Raw genomic sequence first — 14,153 nt, 5'->3', positions numbered from 1 at the left:
TACACTGCAATATTAGCATTGCCGAATTGATCATAATAATTACAAGATTCGGTGGAATCACGAAAGCATTGTATCTCCTCTAGGTCGTGACACGTGACTGTGTATTATGGGATTTTGTATGTAAGTTGGTCTTTTTTTTCTTAGTCTAGAATTATTGTGTGTTCATACAAAATGAGTTGTTTGTTTGTTTGTTTTTTTTCTAGCGCGACTCGGGAGCAATAATACGATACATGTACTGGGTGGCGGGTAGCGGATAGGTGGGCCAGGTGGTCCTGGTGTTCCAAGGGGGAGCCCCCCACAATTTTTTTGCTCTTACACAAATAGGCTTGTAACTAGGAAGTGGAGTGTTCAAAGGGTTCTGCGGAATCCCCCCCCCCCCTGTTTGCCAGCTGACAGAAAAATTAAGGGAAGTGAAAATAACCCCCCGTTTTGGAAAAAAAAAAATGAAACGGGGCTTGTATATCAATGGCACCAGAATATTTAAAAAGTGTTTTTTGTTTGTTTTTGTTTTCGATTTTGTTTTATTTTTGTTTTGTTTTGTTTTGTTTTGTTTTTGTTTTTTGCTTGTCTGGTGAATTGGCAAGAGAAAAAATGCTGGGGGAGTCGTTTGTTTGTTTGTTTGTTTTGCTTGTCAGCTGACTAAACCCGGAAGTGGTCCACTTTTTCTAATTTTGAACCTTCCCATGAAAATCCAACTTACGGGCCTGCAAAAAGAACACAAAAACAGACAATGACAGGCAAACAAAAACGAACAAACAAACAAAACCCATTTCTTTCCGAGGGTTTCGCCCCGAGATTCGTTTGGTCCGAGTGATTGAAATGGAGGGATTGGGTGGGGGGGGGGGGGGGAGGAGCACCGTTGACTCTTGATCCACTATAGGGGTCAAAAATAACATTTTTTTTTCTTACTATTATCATGAAAAATATAATTATTATTTCCCCTTGATGTTGATTTTCGATGTCAGCGTAATGACATCTGCCAAGATCGCATGTTTAGCGATCGTTATCATTATTATTATTATTATTTTTTTTTTTTTTGCGGGCATACAATGTATCGAAGGCCTATAGCATCAAAATAAACGTTGAATTTAGTGGTAATTATCCCTACATCGTATGAATGCATTGTGTTTGCTCAACCAGAAATTTTGTTCATATTAAATTGATTTTTTTTTAAAAGAGTAATGTTTTCTTTCCCACTCTTTTATAGGCCCCTATACCGCGGATAATATACGATGGATTTTTGAAATTAAGATACCAGACCAAAATGCAATTTCTTTAGACTTAATCTTACTAAGAATAATGAACAACAACTGAATTTATAAATCTAACAAAAAACAACAACAACAACGGGCGACATTTCAACTGAGATAAACGGTTCACGAAAGTACCCTTCTCACCCACTTTCAATGGGCCAACAGAACTGCAGCTTGTATACAAGTATTAAAACATTGCAAAAACGGGCTGAATCTATACTGGCAGGTCATAACTTTTATAAAAAAGAATACTTCGTGCTCCCACCTCGCAGAATAAAGTAATAAACATCGCAAACACACGTGATCTTGACCGTCTCTGAATGGATTTATGCAGTTTGTGATACAGAGATAGGTATGGTTTTTTTTTTTTTCATAATGTCGATTCCTCAAAGTATCCAACTTAATTCTCAACCTATACGTTAAGTACCCACGTCTTGTATGCAGCTTTATACCTGTAAAAAATAATCAGAATGCTATACTCTGTGTGAATTGTGTATACAATGGTGTCATTCAGTAAAGCGTAATGTTCCACTCGACATAATGCTCGACGTATATCAGAGTGATCAGGATTGGATTTGTAATGCATGCAAGGAGCTTCGTTTTGTTGATGTTGCTCATCAAGAATATGAATTTGAACCGATTTCAAGCAATAATTTCAGAAATGTTAGTCCTCTGATTGAGATGGATGAAAGTTCTGTCATCAGTGAATTAAAAGGCACGGGCCTGAAAATTACATATTCCATCAACTTGATATGACAAACAATGTTAAGAGTAGCAATTATTCCCCTTGCTTTCTGAAAGCGGTTAGTTAAGTGCTCTTTTATTATGTTAGAAAAGTGCATTTTTGTGGAATTACCTTTTATATTTTCTTTATATTGTTGTCCACTCATACGTCATAACCTGTAGTAGTCTCCTCATCCAGCGGTTCCAAAACCAAAACTTTAAAAATTCATAACTTTTGCATCGATTGCCCGATTTTCCTCAAACTTTCACTGATGTGTTCTACTAAATTTGCTGCTTTTACTCAATCCACATTGCTCTTTGGGTTTGGGTTCCCTTTAAGATTGGCAATTTGAATGTAAGAAGTTTAAGAAATAAGATAGATCATATAAGATATTTTTTATCACACAACCCGATTAACGTGCTAACCATTTCGGAAAGTTGGTTAGATGACACTCATCTGACGATGAATTGCAAGTGAATGGTTATGATTTGGAAAGAAAAGACAGAAACCTCTGTGGTGGTGGAGTGATCTGTTATATGAATTCAAATTTGTTGTATTCAAGACGATGTGATTTAGAATGTGAGCAACTGGAGCTCCTAGTCTGTGGTTACAGATTCATATAAAACAATCCCAGCCATGGTATGTCGGAGTGGTATATCGACCAGTAACCACCAAATAGTACAGCACAGTTTTTTGATGAGCTAGAATCACGCATAGAAACAGTGTTAGATATTTCCAGAAATGTTGTAATACTTGGTGATTTTAACGTCAACATGTTAAGTCAAAACGCAATGTCAGACAAGATTCATAATCTATGTAATCTATGTACTTACCTTCAGTTGCAACAGATTGTTGACAAGCCCGCGAGAATTACTGATCGTAGTCGCACATGCATTGACCTTATTCTTGTACCAAATGGGAACAGCAATAAGTGTAAAGTCAGGCGTTATTTCAATGGGGCTCAGTGATCATTCGTTCATATTATGTAAATTTAAAAATCAAAGTACCTCATGATATTTCTCAGAGTTGCATATTTCGTTCGTTTAAAAAGTTTGACAGAGAACTTTTTTTTTTTCCGACGGCAATGAGCTGTCGTGGTCCTCATATTGTGAGAAACGTGACGTAAATCAACTATGTCAAATTTTTAAGGAATCTTTTTTGAAGTCATGTGATAAGCATGCCCCTAAGATATCTATAAGAAAACGGAATAAATATTCGCCTTGGATAAATAATGCATATGTTGAATTGGCTAGAGAAAATGATTTTTTGAAAAGGAAATTTGATGACACTGGTAATACAATGTATTGGGAAAAATATAAGAGGGTCCGTAATTCACTTAATAACATGAATAAGAAGTTAAAGCGGCAATATTAGTTTGATGAATTTCACTCTTGCAGCCACGATTCTAGAAAGACATGGAAAGCGTTGCAGTCATTTACGACTAGTTCAAAGACTAGACAGGTTGAGCTAAATGTCAATGGTACCAAATCATCGAATGCAAGTGACGTTGCCACACTGCAAAAAGTCCGGTGTTAAATAGTGAACACCGAGCTGGTGTTAAATTTTCGGTGCTCATTTCTGGTGTTAAATTAACACCTCCGGGTGTCATTTCAAAATTTTAAACTGTTTTTTGAAGAGTTTCTTAGTAACTGCACTTCTTGTTGATTTTTAATTTAAACAAGACGATCAAGAATTTTACATTAAAATACTAGATTTTTGAAAAAATGTGAAAATAAATTTACACCACAGTAACACCAGCTGGTGTGGTCTCTTATTGCAGCTGGACGGGTGTTAAGCCATTGATATCAACACCAACAAATATCAAATCAACACCATGTGGTGTCATTTTTGAATTAACACCAGTACAGTGTCAAAAGAACACCAGGTACAGTGTCAAAATAACATCACGAAGTGTCAGGTGAACACTTTTCAACACCATCACAGTGCATTTTCAACACCTGTGGGTGTGGTCCTTTATTGAAGTTTGATCGGTGTTAGATTTAACACCCGTGGTGTTAAATCTAACACCCATGTTTTTACAGTGCAATGCTTTCAATGAGCACTTCACTTATTCACAAGGCACCTGGATTAGACGACATTCATCCTCGGCTGTTAAAAGAGGGCATCCATTTGTCACACAGCCTCTTACTCATTTGTTAAGTGCATCCATTGAAACAGGTATACCCTGTGAATGGAAGCGGAAGAGAGTCACACCAGTACATAAATCAGGTGAAAAGACAAAATCAGAAAATTACCAACCCATTTCTGTGGTATCAGTCATAATGAAAACATTTGAAAAATTAGTTCATGGACAATATTGTATCGTTATCTGAACGATAATAATTTGTTAAGCGATTGTCAATCGGGATTTCGTCCACTGCATTCAACAAGTATTGTTTGCTTGATTTGAATGAATATAATTATGTTAAGGTGTATTGATCAAAGCTATGCTATTGGGGCGATATTTCTGGATTTAAAACGTGCTTTTGATACAGTGAATCATACTATATTGTTTGAAAAATTGAGCAGGTATGGTATTGGTGGTAAAGAATTAGAGTGGTGTGTTGATTATTTCCGAGATAGGGAACAGTGTGTTTGTATCAATGAGGCCCAGTCTGCGTTTAGAAAAGTTTCTATTGGGATACCTCAAGGCTCCCTGTTAGGTCAATTATTTTTCACAATATTTGTAAATGACATTTTACTTTGTACAGTTGATTTGGGAAATGATTCAAAGATGTGTTTGTATGCTGATGATTGTTCGTTCGAAAACTATACAGGAATTAAATCAACTTTTGTAAGATAAAATGAATTTAATTGGTCAATGGTTGGAGATGAATTGTCTTGTTATGAATATCAAGAAAACGAAAATTGTCCCTCCCAGAGACATCGCTACTTCCTTTTTTCCCCTAAAATCGATACCCACTTTGGTCAATCACAGTGTCTTGTTACTTTCAGGAGCTTCTATCCATCTTCTTCCCGCCACGATCCATTCCCCAGCTCGATGTGTAGAGGACAGTGACGCCTACGATAGGACAAGAACCTCACGGAAAACTTCAAACAGGGATTGGGGTGCGGAGGGGGGTATTACAACATCAGTACCACACATTCACGGCATGTTGTACTTGCTTGGGGATTAGATAGGCTGCTAAATGAGGAATCCAAGACATACATGCTAGGAACAGGCGACGTGAGTGTGCGAGGAAATTAGTTTCGAAATTAAGGACACCGATATTCTTCACTTCAGACGTGATGTATAGCGTGCGTTTCTTATGTCACGCCACTAGCGTTTCTTCTGATCCGTCTAGGTTTTCTCCGTGCCATACGTTGTCATTTCCCTTTCGTATAAGATAGCTCTTCCGATCGAATGTCACCCCTTGCTACGGTACTACTGCTTGTGGTCGAGTTGATTCCGTGCACACTTCACGCACACGCATACACAATAAACAGATGCACAGCAATCACACACATAACATGCAGTACCACACACACACACACAGACTCAAAGTGAATGTATTCAAAATATCATTATGGTCACGTGATCAGAGTTAAAGACTGTATTTCCTACTTCGCATAAGATGATGCCATGTCATAACATGACAATGACATCCACTTTGTTGTTGTTGTTGTTGTTGTTGTTGTTGTTGTTGTTGTTGTTGTTGTTTTGGTGTTTTTTTCTTGTTGTCTTTGTACTTTTCGTCTGATTCTGCCCAAATTGCATCAACTCAACAACATCGATTTTACCAATTTCAATCCAGGGCCTATACAATTTATTTTCATCATAAATTCCAAGATACCCTTCAACCCATTGTGTGCTTTGAGTACTGGTCGGCGCAGAAAACCCCTTAAATTGGCGTTTTACACACTGCCCACAGTCCCTGGCACAGAAAGGGTTAACACTCTCTTTCATATCGTTCTTCCTCGCCCCTTCCTCCTCCCTTTTCCTCCATTTATTCATCTCTCCAGCTCACGCTTCTTCTCTTTCGCTATACCTTCTCTACTCTTTCCATGTCACCCATAGCACGCCCCTCTGTATCGCAAATGTTTTAATTTGTCGTCTTGCATCCCGCGAACTCCCCGGAGATCCCGCTTTAAATTATTGCCTAGACAAACGTGAAGACATTTAACGACGCTATAGGGCCGCCCAAGCATCTCAATTTGGGCATCATACTTTTCACCTTGTCCTTCGGACAAGCTGCGATAGAAGACGAACATGAAAAGAAATGTTGTTGTAGGAGCTATAGGAGAGTCATATGAGTACACTGCCGAAACTCCGTGAAAAAAAGTTCTTTGAACCCATAAGTTTGTTGTTGTTGTTGTTTTTAGTGTTTCTGTAATATCACTGGCAAAACGGTAAGAAATGATTTGTTCCATTGCGATATAAAAGCAGAGTGCACATGACCTCTCTCTCAGGAGCTTTGCTCATAGATGAGAAAATTCCCTTGAAATGATAGCGATTATTCGCTGATTGCTTCATTATTTACTTAAATTGTATTTAACATGACAAGAGTATAATCACCGTCGTGAGAAAAGAGCGCACAAACTTTCGGATAACGTTTTATCACAGGCCATTCTCCTGGTGTTGCTGCCAGTGATTGACAGCAGTTGCGCACGGTGTGCCCCCCTTAATTTCCAAAGCGAAGAATATAGCTACAAACGGCAGTTTTTGGACTGTAAAATGTCAAAATTTTCAATGTAAAAGATTTCACCGTGGGAGGGAGAAACCCCCCTGACCATACCCTCCCCCCTCTCGCTTGCTTCGCTCCCTCACGATCTCATAACCGCTCCCCCAAGATCAAATCCTGTCTACGCCGGTGATAGGCCCCACTATTTAGTAGGCCTTCGCAGTGATGTCGCACAGGCGGAGCAAGAGCTGAAATACCACGATTTAGTCATTCAATAACATATTGTGAATATTTCATTTTCTATTGGTTTTTTAAAGAAAAAACAAACAAAAATTTCACCAAAAGTGTGCACCAGATCGCTGAATTTCAGGTCTGAAAATGCAAAATCTTCCTCGTGTGGGAGAGGGACACCCCCCCCCCTATACACCCCCCCCCCCCCGTTAACCCGGTCGCTCCGCTCTCTCTCACAGATATTTCAAAAACAAAAAAAAAATGTCTTCATGCTTTTAAGGTCTGATTTTCCCCCGCAAGTCATCTGACAAGCAAAAAAAAAAGCAACAACAAGAACAAAAAGTCTTCATATTTTTGCTGCCACTTTCCTTCCACTTTATATTTCATGCAAAAGAGTGGACATCCGATCCCTGTAAAGTGTGCGTGTGGGGGGGGGGGGGGGGACACCAAGCTTCCCCCCCCCCCCCCCCCCCCCCCCAAGGCTGCGCCGGTCCGGTTATGGGCTTGTAATCGTGGTGATGGTGACCATCCCCCCACTCCTCAGTACGGATTTACGCCGTTGGCCCGTGTAAATTAGAATATAAGTTTATGATTTACTCTGTAGTTTTGGGTGAATTTCTTCACTCTATTCTAACAGGACATAAATGCGTGATATAAAATTCAATCTCTCTACTTTATAACCTTAGGTCTATGCCATATCAATTCATACAAGCGCAACATTCGAAAAAACATTTTGTCTAATTTTACTGGAAAGATTATTGTGAAGTCAGTAGGCCTAATCAAATGAAAGGTTATGACTTAAATACTAAGAATGAGTCTGCCGTGTATGAAAGTTTACTTTACTTGAAAAAGCTATAATAAAAGATTTTGTAATGCAAATCTATCGGAATCACCATCATGTGAAATTATAAATTCATCCCCGTTCCACAAGGATTTTTTTTTCTCATCAGTCAGTCGTCGGAAGCATTTTTTTTTTTGTTTGTTTTGCTTCCGGCAACCCACCTAAGTATATGGGATCACAGTCTGATGAATCCGACTTATATTAAGGGTGTGTTTATGCTCAATTAGTCGCCTATCAGGTCAATGTCAGACAGGTCGGGCATGATCAGATGAGGCAAGATCGTCTGATGAGGATCACACGAGCAATGTCTGACTCTGACCTGATAGTCGACCGACACAGTCGGATTCATCAGACTGCCATCCGATACACTTTGGTGAGCAGCCGGATAGCAACAGACTTTGCTTCCATAGAGTAACCGATGAGAATAAAATATCTGTGTTTAGGTGTATAACATTCTATCTGCATATGTCAAGAGTAGGATCTAAGTATTTAGGTGTCCATACAGTATGTATCGCAGAGGGAATAGCTTGTTTACAGTAGTGGCTATGACAATATGGACAATATGGTCATGACCTTGGCTATGTGCAATTATGTACTCTTTTATCTTTGGAAGAGGGGTCTTTTAGGTGCCGGAACTAGCCCTATTCATGTATTCCATAACTCTGTTTACCTCTTATCCAGTGTTAATCATGTTTCTGGGCCTTTAACGTGCAAGAAAAAAAAATAATGAATAAAAATATAATGCCGCCCTCCTGCGGCACCGTACGATAACAGAATTCCTAAGCGGCTGCCAGATCCAAAATAGACGTAATGTGCCGCGGAAAATCGGCTCTAACACGAAAAGTGGCAAAAGGTGGCAGCCAAATCTGGTATTTGCAGCTTAAAGCTGAGACATCAGGGAATGTGGTGGTAATAGAATTGAGTTGGAAATCCGTGGAAATCTAAACTTTTCATTTGGATATTTAAAAAAACGACAAATAATTACCCTCTTTTCAAGGATATTTACTGGAAAATATTCATGAAGATTAAGTTTCTTTGCATTTTTACGGCATTCATAACGTAAAATAAACGCCGAGAAATATGTGGGAGAAATTACAGGTTGATATCTCAAAAACTACATGTCGAAATTACTTATTTATTAAAGAGGTTCCAGTTTGCTCTGAAACTCTTAAAATTTTGTATTTTGCTACTTCAGGTAGGAAATATATCCCTTTAATGTACATATGTGACCCTGCACCTCAAAACAAACAAAAAGTCGCCAGACATGAATTTTTAGTTAAGACCATGTTCTGAAAGAGCAGACTTTAAGCTTTAAAATGATGTATAACTCAAATCAAATGGACTCTCCTAACCTGTCTAAATATTGGAAAGAAAGCACAAACTCAGGAAAAGTGTGAACTGAGAAAAGAGGCTCTGAAGTACAGTGTTTATTCAAGCGCTTAATCTTTACTAAACCGTGCTGGCTGTGCCATGAATGGGACAAAAAACAGGAAGTAAACCACCAGAGTAACAACAATGAAGGGATTATCAGATTAAGCTGAAATTAATTATGCCTCATTAACACATTCTGTCCATAATTAATGCCAACTTTCAAAGCAGTAGCACTATCCTTTCAAAACTTATTAGAGTTGAAAGTGAAGAGTGTGGACAAGGTTTTTCAGAAATGAAAAAGGGATTCTAAAGACACACCTAATCACACTATTCTACCAAAATTGTTCGACATAAACTGCTAAAGAAAACACACTTTCCTGCCCGTTTTATAATACCAAATTTTAGCATAATGTAAAAGAAGACCTACTCTTTCAGAAAATATGAAAAAGTCAAGTTCGGCTAGGTTGAGCCATTTCACTTATTTTCAGTCCTCACGCAAAATCAGTGTGTGCGACGTTATGTTCGTTTTGAGGTGCACGGTCACATATCTGATTTCAATATTTGAAGGAAATATGCTTCAAAGTACTTCCTCTCAAGAGCGCATGTCAAAAATTAAAAAATCCCAAGTGCCCAAAATAACTTTTGGCGCACTTTGGTATCTCTCTGGCATACTGTGCGTCGGTTCGTGAAACTGTCTTTGTTCAAATATCGACAATTTCTGGTACCGTCGTTTTTTTTCTTTCTTTGATATTTAGCTTGATATTAATTTTTTTATTTGAAATTTTGTGATTTGGTAGAGTTTTGAAAGCACTTTCATTTGGTACCAATATCTCAATTCTGCAAAATTTGATAAAAATCGAAATAGCGTCGGTTCGTGAAATCCCCGACGATATAGCTGTATTTCCTAGCTACATTTCATGTGAGATTCAGTAGATATTACTGGGTCACGCTTCAGTGAGGATGGCCTAAAGGTGTATTGGTCAGTTTTTATGTTCGCAAGCTCAATTTTGTAATTTTGATTCTATGATATCCGAGCAAATCTCAAATTTCCAGCATTAGAATGCCCGCAACAATCAATTCACGTACTTCCTATTTAACGTACCGTAAAAAAAAAAAATGTGCTGAAAATTTCACACTTGAGTGACCATAGAATGAAAATTGCTGTAATGGCAGTTCTTACACGTTTCCTGTGGTAAATGTATCCCCAAAGATAGAATTTATGTTTTGCTAAGCCATTTCCGACTTTTGTATAAAATATGAATTATATCACGGTTAAATGAGCACATTACAAAACAAAACTAAATCATAATTATTTTAAATCTATAAAACCAAAAATCGCATTTAAAAGCAAAGCTTTGATTTTGCGCACTTAGTTCAACTGAAATAATATCTTTATATTACGCTTAGGACCAATGTGCATGTACAGTGATCCTCTTGCCTGTTAGTCAATATTTCACGCTTCAATGAGCACATGGTGAGGAAAAACCCCTTCTTTATCCTCTGTACTAAATTTAATCGCTTCGTTGCGTAGAAGTCATTGTGAAAATGACAAAATTCAATAGTAAAAAGGGGGTTTTATTCTTGCATTATAGTAAGTTGTGTCGTGTGTGAGACAGATTATTACTGATGAAATTTTGAACGAATTGAGTGCACAAGGTTTATGTCATTTTTTTATGATGATAATAATAATAATAATAGCTGGTTTTTTTATATAGCGCATTTCACACTTGTTAAGTATCTCAATGCGCTTAACAGACTATTATTACCCCGGTCACTGGATACATTATTTCCAACCTGCACTAACAGTGCTCTTTCTCTACTCTCTGGGGAGCATTCCAGCCAGTCACAGCCATTTTACAGGCGCGCACATGCTATCAACCAACATAAGCTTTCACATCCTACCGGATACCTATTTATACTCCTGGGTGGAGAGCAGCAATGTGGATAAAGAGCCTTGCTGAAGGGCAAACGTGTCGGGCTTGGCATGGGCTCGAACCCACGCACCATACTATGCTCATGTCGTTCACAGACGAGCGCTCTTATCCAATCAGCCACGACAACTCATCATTTATGAAGAGGTGTCAATGATATATAATATCATATATGTCGCATTGCCATAATCATCACAAAATAGTCAACCAGCGATTCAATACGTTCTAATCTTTTATTCAATGTGGACAAAATTTAGACATTTGACTACATTTGTTCATGTTATTCGTGTTTAATGTGTTATGTATTATACTACCCGAGTTCTGGGCATGTTTTCTTTGGTTTTTCACATACAAAAGGGTGAAAATTTCATCAAATATCTGCCTTTTAACTGTCAGAGCGTATCTTCAACAACGGCTGATATCGATGTTTAACAGAAGTGGAATTTGACATCCTTTTGATATTTACCACAATTGAATTCATGATTAAAAGCAGGAACTGATCCCCCAATCAACATTCATTAGCAATAGATCAAAGTTCCCGAGTTTTAATTTGGATTATATTGCTCATCTCTGTGCTCACTGAAGTGTAACACATCGGGATTTTTACCAAAATAAAATAAGACCAAGAGAAGTACACGTCAACACTCAACCAAAAACTTGCTATTGGATTTCAGTTCATTAGCATAAAAGGGGGTTTTCCATCCCGCATACTAATTGTGATGTAAAACTTTGAGTGAAATACCCTATAAAGGATCGCCGATACATTAATATCCGCTTTACATAATAAGAATATTATTAAGTTGATTTTTTAGTGAACAGGAAACATGTCAAAGCTGTAGTGTTGGTAATTTCTTCTCCATGTTCATTCAGGCACAAGTTATATGATATGATATGAAGCATTTATATTATTTGTTGCGTGCCTTCTTATGCTGGAAATTTGAAATTAGCTCAGGCAGACGAGTATGAAATGATGCTACGATATTGAGCTTGTGAACTTCAAAAAGTTCAAACACAATCCTGATTACAGATCTTTTCATGATACAATTGCACCATGACGGCCTTTTTGGAACCATGGTACGATTGCATACTTTTCATCTCTTCTAATCTTTAAACGGGTATTAAAGAGTGTGATGACTTACCTGATGGTAGATGTGTCTCAGCAATCCAGACTAGGTTGGCTCTCGTCAAAGCTTCCCTTAGGTCCGATCTAAGTGACGATGGGCTCACCTTATATCTCCACTTACAAAGCATGCTTGTAGTTCCATCACTTGTAATTTCATGATGACGGCTGTTGGTTTGTATGAATCTCTTGATTTGCCCCATGGAGAAGCCCAACTCTTTCCCAAGGGCCTCGATGGCTTCATTGTCAGTGATATCAGTGGCAATGGCTCTTAGAAGGGAATCTGTATCACTTGACTCTTCTACACTAATCCTGTAATGAATTGTTAAAAAAGTCATTTTATAACCACCTCACAGCAGTGTTTCGTCCGTCTGTTATTACTGAAACAATATTATTTTCAGCAGCTCCTCAACATTTTCTTTTTCAAAGAGTGCAAGATTTTCATGTCAGGTAGGTCAACACCGTCGAGTAGGCCGGCACACTCACCTCACTTTTTATTTTGAATTACTCCTATTTGATTTAGTTATTCTCTGTATGTCATAACTGAACAATTTCTTTTTTCCCCCAAGCAATATCATCAAACAGAATTATTCACATGGTATTGCACACTATGGCCATTTCCAACAATTTCAACAATTTTCATCACGGTGACATATTTCATATAGGCTGTACAATATCACATACATCACAGTGATATTGTAGATCACATGGTTATGTCTGTTGAATTTTGGACGTCGCTTTGCTTGATTAATATTCCCACCTTTTCATTATGATTTTTACAGGTATGCAATAAGGTATCATATACTTTCCTATTCAAATTCCAAGTTATCACTGTTAATTCAAGAACTATCTGCCTTTAATCATTTCCTTGCTTTAGTTTGATAAAACTCAGCCATTAACAGGTTTTTCATAACTAAACAATTTGTGTCTCCTCACGAATACCTGGTCAGTCTAGTGGTAGTCGCAAGATGTAACCCATGACAGGATTTCGCCCAGATACTGTACTAATCTTATTACGTTATTTCAGTTTTCGATTGGATTTCACAATCTTAAGCTAAAATTTGACGGCTTAAAGAAAATTGCCATGAATTTTCCATCCCTAATCACAATGCCCCGTTCAGTCTACAAATCTACAAAATATAAATTTCTGAAATCATGATTTCATCCGTGTTTGAAATAATTTTGGTTTTTCTCAGTCCAAAAATTACATCACAGGACCCTTCTCAAGCCATTGTCTATCAAGAAGACATTTCCAAATTGATTTGAATCAGTACAGCAAACAGATTTTTTTTTTTTGTGCCACTCAACGTTATTTAACATCTGTTCCAAACACACAGTTTTTAATGTGGTTCGGTTTGTTTGTTTGTTTGTTGTTTTTTATTTGTAAAGGGACTTGACGCATAATTTTCAGCCACCAACCAGCCATCAACATTAGAATTATCACCATTTGTGACCCAACATCATTAAACCACCAAAAAGTTGCCAGACATAAATTTCAGTTTAGGGCAGATTCTATAAGCACAGCAGACTCTAAGCTTTAAAATTATGTGTCTTATACCTCAAAACAAATGGACTTCCTTTTCTAACCTATCTAAATAATGGAAAGCTACACCCCATGTTTACTTAGAGAAGAGGTTTTAAATTTTAGCATCTGCTCAAGTGTTAAAAGGGTGTGTACAGTCCTGGTTTTCAGAAACCACTCTATGCAATGTCAAAGATTCTGCAATTCTAAAGGGTATCAAAAGTTTATTTGATGAAAATCGGTTTTGAAATGGCTGAAATATCCAAAAACAAGGTAAAAGAGATCCTAATGACAGGAGCGGCCTGTCGGCGGCCTGTCGCCCTGTCCTCTTGATGGACAATGACTGAGAAGGGTCTTGTGACATAAATTTTGGAGTGAGAGAAAATAAATACTTTTAGACACGGGTAAAATTATGATCAGAAAAAGTTATTGATCCAACTGTGGGTAAACATGTTTTACCTTATAATTATTCTTGAATCCTTTTTGCACGTATGTAATTTTTCGTTAATCACTGGTATCGTACAATCCAAAATGAAAG

This window comes from Diadema antillarum, unplaced genomic scaffold (assembly GCF_040938485.1).
Source record: "Diadema antillarum isolate AM-2024a unplaced genomic scaffold, OU_Dant_1.0 scf00000158, whole genome shotgun sequence".
Classification (NCBI taxonomy): Eukaryota; Metazoa; Echinodermata; class Echinoidea; order Diadematoida; family Diadematidae; genus Diadema; species Diadema antillarum.
Note: the sequence above shows the minus strand (reverse complement) of the source record.